A 9,377-nucleotide genomic window follows, 5' to 3' on the forward strand; every position below is an offset into this window, starting at 1 on the left:
TGTAATAAGTGTGGGTGAGTGTGATGTATGTTTTCCAACCCCACGTCTTTCTTCCCTTTTTATTTACCAGCTTATGATGGTTAGATTAGGGCATATTTAAATTAGCATACAGTATGACAGCATGTTTGCATCATTCATCTGTTTTGCATGCACCGGGCTCGGCGCATCATACTAACTGCATCGTACTTTCAATTCCAAATTGAATACATGTTAGTTGTAGCATTTCATGTGTCGTGTTTAGAATAGCCGAGCCTGTTATAGTTGCATTTTTGCATGTGTTGCATTAGGCATTTCTGTATATTTAGGATCATGCATGATTTCTAATAAACTTTTTTTTTTTAGCTTGGAGTACTCGGTGAGTTTTATGCTTTAGCATCCTTGCATGCGTGTGAGTGGCTGCCATAAATAGCATGCTTACCATGAGGCTAGATGCTTATGTGATATATCTGCCTGAATGCCTGTGGGTGAAGGTTGGGTTATTTGAATTGGAATAATTCATCAAATATTTGTTTTAAGCCCACTAGATAGTGGCAAAACCATCTTTTCTAAGCCCACCCGAGGGTGGCAAATTCACGTTTTAGCCTACTTGCGGGTAGCACCATCAAACCACTTTCAAATAAACAAACATGAAATGTTTTGTTCCAATTCAGGCAACTCAGTCTATACTTGTATGCTGTGCGCATCACATAGTAACCTAGGCTAATAACCGGAATAAGAACATACAATGTTTTCAAAAATAGATATCATGGTTAGTAGAGGCCGATCTTTGATCGGGCGAGCGGGGGTGCTCACGAAGTGACCTTCCCCAATCGTACCCAAGTTCCCGAGCCGAGGCAACTTTGGTGATGACGGACACGTGGCCTTAGGCAACGAGTCAGGGTTTCCTAAATTTCCCAAAATAAAATATTTAGGTGGCGACTCTGTATCTGGCAAAGCAGTCCATGTTTGGCACTTCTTTCAAAAAAATCTGTTTTCTCAAAACGATTTGCCGGATTTGGACTCTTTGGTTCAGACTTAGAACCGTGACAAATTTGAGAGTCCTGAGCTGTAGTGACCCCATATGAACAGAACGGGAGCTCATTCCTCCCGGGGCGTTCGGGGACGTCTACAGCAACGTACCAAAGACTAGTCACTGCCATGTTCAAGGAGTAACTCGGCCGAACTATGGAAGTGTACATTGATGACATGGTGGTCAAATCCAAAGAAAAGAAAACCCACCTGGCCGATCTGGAAGAGACATTCGGCATTCTACGCAAGTGCAAAATGAAGTTGAACGCCTCTAAATGTGCATTCGGGATTGGATCTGGCAAATTCCTTGGCTTTATTATTAACCACCGCGGAATCGAAGCCAACCTGAGGCAAATCACTGCAATCCTTGAACTCAGTTCTCCTCGGTCGGTCAAAGAGGTTAAAAAACTGATGGAGATGGTTGTCGTGCTCAACAGGTTCATCAGTCGTTCCATAGATCGCTGCCGATAATTCTTTTATACCATTCGGCAGGGTAAAGCTTTCGAATGGACCTCCGAGTGCAAAGCTGCCTTGAACGGTTTGAAGACTTACCTCCGATCAGTTCCACTCTTGACAACTCCTTCAGCAAGGGATCCACTCATTTTATATCTGGCAGTCTCCGACCGGGCCGTCAACGCCGTACTGTTAAAGAAAGAGCTTAGGGAGCAACGAGCAGTGTATTATGTGAGTAAGGCAACGGTTGACGTCGAAACACGTTACCTTCCGTTGGAAAAACTCACCCTAGCCCTCGTCATGGCAGCAAAAAAACTGATGCATTACTTTCAGGGGCATACCATCAGGGTACTAATGGACTACCATCTCCGGGCAGTACTCCGCAGTGCAGAAGCATCAGGGCGCGTTTCAAAGTGGGCTCTTGAACTTAGCTAGTACGATATTTAGTTTCTTCCTAGAACCTCAATCAAGGGGCAAGTGCTTGCTGACTTTGTGGCCGAATTCACTGGGGGTCTTACCGACTTGAAGTCCGATCAAATTCAGCCGAAGCCGAACTGGAGAATTTATGTTAGGGACATTTGGCAGTTGTACTATGATGGATCGTCCAATCAATGCGGCAGCGAAGCCGGAGTAGTGATCATGGCTCCCGACGGAGCAATAATTGAGCAGGCTATCAAACTCGGCTTCGAAGCATCGAACAATGAGGCCGAATACGAAGCCCTGCTAACCAGCTTGCGGAATGCACATCTCTTGGGTGCTCGGCGTTTACTTATATTTTGTGATTCAAAACTTGTAATCAATCAACTAAAGGGGGAGTACGCGGCCAAAAACGACCGCATGGTCACTTATATGAAAACGGCAAATTCCTCACTGGCAAAATTTGATCATCATGAATTGATCCAAATAACTCGTGATCAGAACACACATGCAGACACCCTGGCTTGACTAGCCTCCGCCATTAACTTGGAGATTAAACGGACAATTGAAGTGGGTTTCATCCCTAAGCCGAGCATTAGCCCTTTAGAGGAAGTCCAGATCAATGTCATAGAGTCAGGTCCGAGTTGGATGGACTCCATTGCTGCATTCCTATCTTCCGAACAGCTCCCGTCGGATAAGAAAGAAGCACACAAGCTGCGAAACAAAGCCCTACGATACTACTTGGATCTGTAAAGAAAGCTTTACAAAAAATCCCTTTCTGGCCCATACCTAGAATGCATTCATCCGAATAAAGTCGAGGAACTCCTGACTGAAATACATAAAGGTAGCTATGGTGTCCATTCTAGCGGGCGCTCTTTGGCCCATCGAGCTATGACACAGGGGTATTATTGGCTGACAATGAGAATTGATGCCGAATGTTACGTGAAAAAATGTGAACAGTGCCAAAAATTTTCTCCCTTAACCCATCTGCCTGCTGAAAAGTTAAGCTCTATAACCAGTCCTTGGCCATTTGCCCAATGGGGACTTGACATCGTCGGACCATTGCCTCGTGTCCCGGGCAACAAGCGATTTTTGATTGTCACAACAGATTATTTCACAAAATGGGTAGAAGCGGAGGCACTAACGCACATTCGAGATACTGATGTGAAACGTTTTGTATGGAGAAATATCATAACGCGATTCGGCATTCCAAGAACACTTATTTCGGACAATGACACCTAGTTTGATTGTGGTGTCTACCGGGAACTGTGCAACAAGTATGGTATTCGGCCCTATTATTTCACCCCGGCTTATCCGCAGAGTAATGGCCAAGTTGAAGCCTCCAACAAATCTATTTTGGACGGCATCAAGAAGAGGCTGGAGAAAGCTAAAGGCAGATGGGTCGAAGAATTGCTGAGTGTGTTATGGGCTCATCGCACTACTTCGAGGCGGTCCACTGGGGAGACAATGTTCGCTTTGTGCTTCGGAACGCAGACAATTATCCCCTTGGAGATCAGCCTCCCAACCTTGAAATCAAAAGTTTTTGATTTTGACCGAAACGACATGATGCTGGCCTTGGATTCAATTCTGATTAAAGAACGAAGAGACCGTGCCCTTGCATCCATGGCACGGTACCAACAGCAGCTTGCTAAGTCATATAATCAACATGTTCAACTACGCCGATATACACCAGGAGAGTTGGTCCTGAAGAAAGTGCTTCTAGCTGCCAAGAATCCGACTGATGGAAAACTGGGTCCTAACTGGGACGGCCCTTATCAGATCGACTCAATCGTGGGAGTAGGGGCATATCAGTTCAAAAACATGTCTGGGAGGAGTCTGCCACGGCCTTGGAATTCTACGCATTTGCGTAAATTCTATCATTAACCCGACTTGTGGGGCATGATACTTGTTTTGAATGTTTGCCGTGTACAAGTTCCATTTTTGCAATACAAAGTTTGTTATTTCCTCACTGAAATTCAGCTTATTAAAACAAGTCTTCCGATTAAGCCTCCGGATTTGGAGCGCCCTTCGTGGATATCACGATTGGCCAAGTTATAAGTCTCCGAATTCGGAGCCCCATCAGTGCATGACACTTTTGGGCCCATTAAGCCTCCGGATTCAGAGCGCCCTTCGTGAATATCACGATTGGCCAAGTTAAGTCTCCGAATTCAAAGCCCCATCAGTGCATGACACTTTTGAGCCCATTAAGCCTCCGGATTCGAAACGCCCTTCGTGGATATTACGATTGGCCAAGTCTCCGAATTCGGAGCCCCATCAGTGCATGACACTTTTGGGTCGATTAAGCCTCCAGATTCGGAACGTCCTTCGTGGATATCACGATTGGCCTAGTTAAATCTCCGAATTCGGAGTCCCATCAGTGCATGACACTTTTGGGCCAATTAAGCCTCCGAATTCGGAGCGCCCTTTTTTGGATATCATGATTGGCCAAGTTAAGTCTCCGAATTCGGAGCCCCATCAGTGTATGACACTTTTAGACCGATTAAGCCTCCAGATTCGGAGCGCCCTTCGTGGATATCACAATTGGCCAAGTTAAGTCTCCGAATTCGGAGCCCCATCAGTGCATGACACTTTTGGGCCAATTAAGCCTCCGGATTCGGAGCGCCCTTCGTGGATATCACGATTGGCCAAGTTAAGTCTCTGAATTTTGAGCCCCATCAGTGCATAACACTTTTGGGCTGATTAAGCCTCCAGATTCAGAGCGCCCTTCATGGATATCACGATTGGCCAAGTTATAAGTCTCCGAATTTGGAGCCCCATCAGTGCATGACACTTTTGGGCCGATTCAGCCTCCGGATTTGGAGCGCCCTTCGTGGATATCACGATTGGCCAAGTTAAGTCTCCAAATTTGGAGCCCCATCAGTGTATGACACTTTTGAGCCCATTAAGCCTTCGGATTCGGAGCGCCCTTCGTGGATATCACGATTGGCCAAGTTAAGTGTAATAACCCACATTTATGTCGTAGTCATGTTCATGAACATTGGTATGATTATGACCCGTTAAGCTTGCATTTGCATAATTATGACTTGTTTTGCCTAAGTAAGATCCATGCCTTGTTTTGATGTCTATGTGAATTGTCTAAGTGTTGTGTGCTTGCTTTGTTCCTTCCTTGGTACCCCGAGCCAAAGTTATGTTACGCCGAAGTCATTCCAAGCCTAGGTTACGTTACGCCTAGAACATCCCAAGCCGAGGTCATCTCAAGTCTAGAAGTATCTTGGAACCCCTTTGTTTGACCTCCACCTTCGCCCTGACATATTGGCCGAGATGTCATTATCTAAGCTGAGGTGTGAATCACCAAGGCCGAGATGTGTATTATCTAGGCTGAGATGTTACCTTTGCACCTGAGTGACCTTGTCCTGGAGTGGTATGACCTAGACCGAGGTGTGGCACATCTAGGCCAAGGTGTGGCACAGCTTAGTCAAGTGTCGTCCTTCCTAGCCGGGGGCATTGTCACCTTAGTTGCTGAAGTCTTGTTGTTAGCCGATGTCACCACTTGCTGGAGTGTCATTCCGAATAGCTTGTTAGATACGCTTTGTCATAGCCTTGTCTTGTCAATCTATCACCTTTTTGAAGAGAACCAACCAGTCGTTGCCACGTGTCCGAGCTGAGAACTAAGTCAGCCGATAGAGAGAGAGAACCCATCATTTTGTTGTATGCTTGTTTTGAAGAAGAGAGAGAAGCTCTAGGAGAGGAAGAAGAGTTCTTGAGAGAGAGTGGATTCCTAAGCTTGATCCCTTGAGATCGAACCGTTAGATCCGTGTTCTAAGGTTAGATTCTTAATCTCCTCTTGTCGTTCTTTATGTTTATGTTATTGCATTGCATGATTGAATATGATTTGTAAGTCATGCATTGCTTTGAAGTTCGGTTTTAGAAAGAGAAAATAACATTCATGTGTTTTTCAAGGAAAGTCATGTTTTGGTCCGAAGGCTCATGCTTAGATCCATGTTTTTGTGTTTGTTTTCACATGATTTTCAAGTATGGGTGCCCAGGTCCATGTTTTCGAACTCATAGCATGAAATCCCAGATTTTGCAAATAAAGAAGTTATGATTCTGGCATCCATGTTCTTCATGATCTTCATGTTCATATTCTTCATGTTTTTCACGGGTGGAAACCCAGATCTCCAGACCTCACTTCCCGAGGTGTAGTCGCCGAGATCACTCTTACCTAGACCTCACACTTAGGCCAAGCATCGTATCTCACCTTGGCCTACCTTGCATGATCACTTACACCTTTAGTTGTCTTGTGCGCACCTCGGCATGCAGCCGCATACCGGAGCCTAGGTAGCCACACCTCGGCCAGGAGGTGTGGGACCTCGGCAAAGACCTGGTTGGTACCCAGCATGTCTTCCTGACATGTAAAACAGTGTTTTGACTTCCAACATGTTTTCCCAAGATCATTTGCATGCATGTGAGACCTGTTTTGAGAAGTATGTTCAGTATGCTTTGCCATGTGTTGTAGGACTTGGACCTTTGCCTTGACCCCGACGTCCCAAGAACTATGTGAGTGGTATTTTTAATAAAGTTATGTTCTTAAGGTTTTGATAAAGCTTTGCCTTGTTTTGATAAAAGTATTTGTTAAGCATGAATGATATCCCTATTTTATGTATTAAGTATAAGCTTTGTTTTGAATGACATTCTTGGAACCGTCCTCTCGTGTTAGGGGACGTTAAGCCTATGTAACATAGTCTTTCCGTGCTAGGGGACTTTAAGCCTATGTAGCATAGTCCTTCCGTGCTAGGGGACTTTAAGCCTAGGTAGCACCGTCCTTTCGTGCTAGGGGACGTTAAGCCTAAGTAGCACCCTTGTTAAGATATCGGCCGTCGACGGACTATGAACGGGTGTGCTCGATGCCGAGGTTATGCTTTTGTTTTGCCCGGAATGTCATCACCCCATGTTTTAAGATTTGACGTATGTTAAGTAAGTAAGCAAGTTTTGAAAGACCAAGATTCGGATGATGTTTTATTTCAAGCCAGCTAAGTTATGTTATGTATGGTTTTGACAAGATATACTATGTATTGTTTTGAAAGGATCTCGGGTATCATTCATTTAACCCCTTTATTACTTGTACCATTCACTGAGTATCCAAGCTCACCCTCTATATATATATATGTAGGTAACAAGCAAGAAGTCGGCTACGCCGAGATGTGTGTTTTGCAAGATGTTTTGGATGCATGTTATGTCGGCAATATTTACGTCGGCAAACCTTGAGGCTTATGTATTTTGAACATGTCGGCTTGAAAAGCCTTTTAGTCAAGATGTAATATGCATTTTATTTTGATTATATTCAAGTTGTAAAGCTATGTAAAGATGCATGCCATTTCATTTGACTTATGCACAGCTCTTATGGACTAATTAGATTTGTATATATTGCTTTCGCATATGTTAGCCCCATATGTAATACTCTGATTGTGTGTGAATTTTTGAAAGTTGGCCTTCGGTAATCTCGGATTACTGGCCATCACGGCACCATTCTACTAGGGGCGGAATGGGGTCATGACATTAAGTCTCTGAATTCGGACCCCCATTAGTGCATGACACTTTTGGGCTGATTAAGCCTCCCGATTCGAAGCGCCTTGTTGTGGATATCACGATTAGCCAAGTTATAAGTCTCCGAATCTAGAGCCCCATTAGTGCATGACACTTTTAGGCTGATTAAGCCTCCGGATTCGAAGCGCCCTTCGTGGATATCACGATTGGCCTAGTTAAGTCTCCGAATTTGGAGCCCTATCACTGCATGACACTTTTTGGCCCATTAAGCCTCCGGATTCGGAGCGCCCTTCGTGGATATCATGATTGGCCAAGTTATAAGTCTCCAAATTCGGAGTCCCATCAATACATAACACTTTTGGGCCTATTAAACCTCCGGACTCGGAGCGCCCGTCGTGGATATCATGATTGGCCAAGTTAAGTCTCCGAATTTAGAGCCCCATCAGTGCGTGACACTTTTGGGCCAATTAATCCTTTGGATTCAGAGCACCCTTCGTGGATATCACGATTGGCCAAGTTATAAGTCTCCGAATTCGGAGTCCAATCAGTGTATGACACTTTTGGGCCGATTAAGCCTCTGAATTTGGAGCGCCCATCGTGGATATCCTGATTGGCCGTCTCCGAATTCAGAGCCCCATCAGTGCACGACACTTTGGGACCAATTAAGCCTCTGGATTCGGAGCACCCATCGTGGATATCCCAATTGGCCGTCTCAGAATTCGGAGCCCCATCAGTGCTTGACACTTTTGGGCTGATTAAGTAATAGACGGAAAATGGCAAATAGCAGAAACAACTTTATAGCATTTAAAATGACAGGTTTTATTAATTAGATCAAGATTACATAATTTACATTCAACCTTGCGTTAAAAATGCTACAGTAGAATCATATTTATTCGGCGTCCCCTTCGTCGTCGTTCTTTTCGACTTCGTAAGCCGCAAAAGGAAAATCGTTACTCTGGTATAACGGCGACGCCGAATCAATGCCTGCAGCTCGGAGAGCCTCCGCGGTACGGAGGGCCTTGACCCACCCGTGCTTGAATCCATGATTCTCGTACCAACAAACTTCCTCGGCGAGTTTTTCTCTCGTTTTGTCTATCCCAACTTTTCGTCCGTCATGGAAGCCTCGTTCATAGGCCATGGCCTTCGCATTCTCTATCACAAACATACTTGTCGTATCTCGATCGGCAATTGCATGACTTATCAGCCATTGCGTCACCCTTTCATCCACAATTGGGTTACCTAGGGCGGCTGAGTGTGTCTCGGCAGTCTTGGCCTTCAGTTCACGCTCAGCCTTCTCCGCGCAAGCTTCTAAGTTCCAAATGCGCTCATCCTTCTGCTCTATCTCCCGTCGCGCGACACGTAGGCGCATGCCGATTTCATAGGTGGTGTACAGCCCTCTCACCGCTCCATGGATGTCTTTCCGAAACACTTCGAAATCCTATCGACTGACCATCGACTATTGGACTTATGGTGGAAAAATTTGTCAAGCGAACTCGGTTGCCACAGTTGGGTCGTGCACAATTGAATCCACCTCCGTCATCGGTTTGTTCCCCACAAAAATCGCAAAACTCAGAGGTCGCGGCGTCGTACCGGATTCTCCCCTTGAGCGCGGTTGAGGAGAGCTGTCCCGTTACTGTTTCTCCCTTCTGAGCGACCTACTTCGACGACGTGGGGACTGGTGTCTCCTCTGCTTCCTCGAGGTCCTACTACCTGTGCGCATAGGCTCGCCACTACGATTCATCTTTGCGTCAAGCTCAGCCAATGTCCTCCCCTTTCCTCTGCTGTTAAAGAATAGTCTATTTGACATTCACACTTATCTAACATTCCTCACAGACTGGTTGAGTCGAGTTTGAACACATAAATGGGACCTATGCACATGAAGCACTTATCCCACTTATTCCCTACGGGTGCACCACCCCCAAGGTGATTTCATTAATGCCAAACTCCAAAAGCCCGGCACCGATTGAATCATGTGCCCCAGCCGCTCCATGGGC

Source organism: Camellia sinensis, chromosome 14 (genome assembly GCF_055761805.1).
Source record: "Camellia sinensis isolate YWXY chromosome 14, ASM5576180v1, whole genome shotgun sequence".
NCBI classification, from domain to species: domain Eukaryota; kingdom Viridiplantae; phylum Streptophyta; class Magnoliopsida; order Ericales; family Theaceae; genus Camellia; species Camellia sinensis.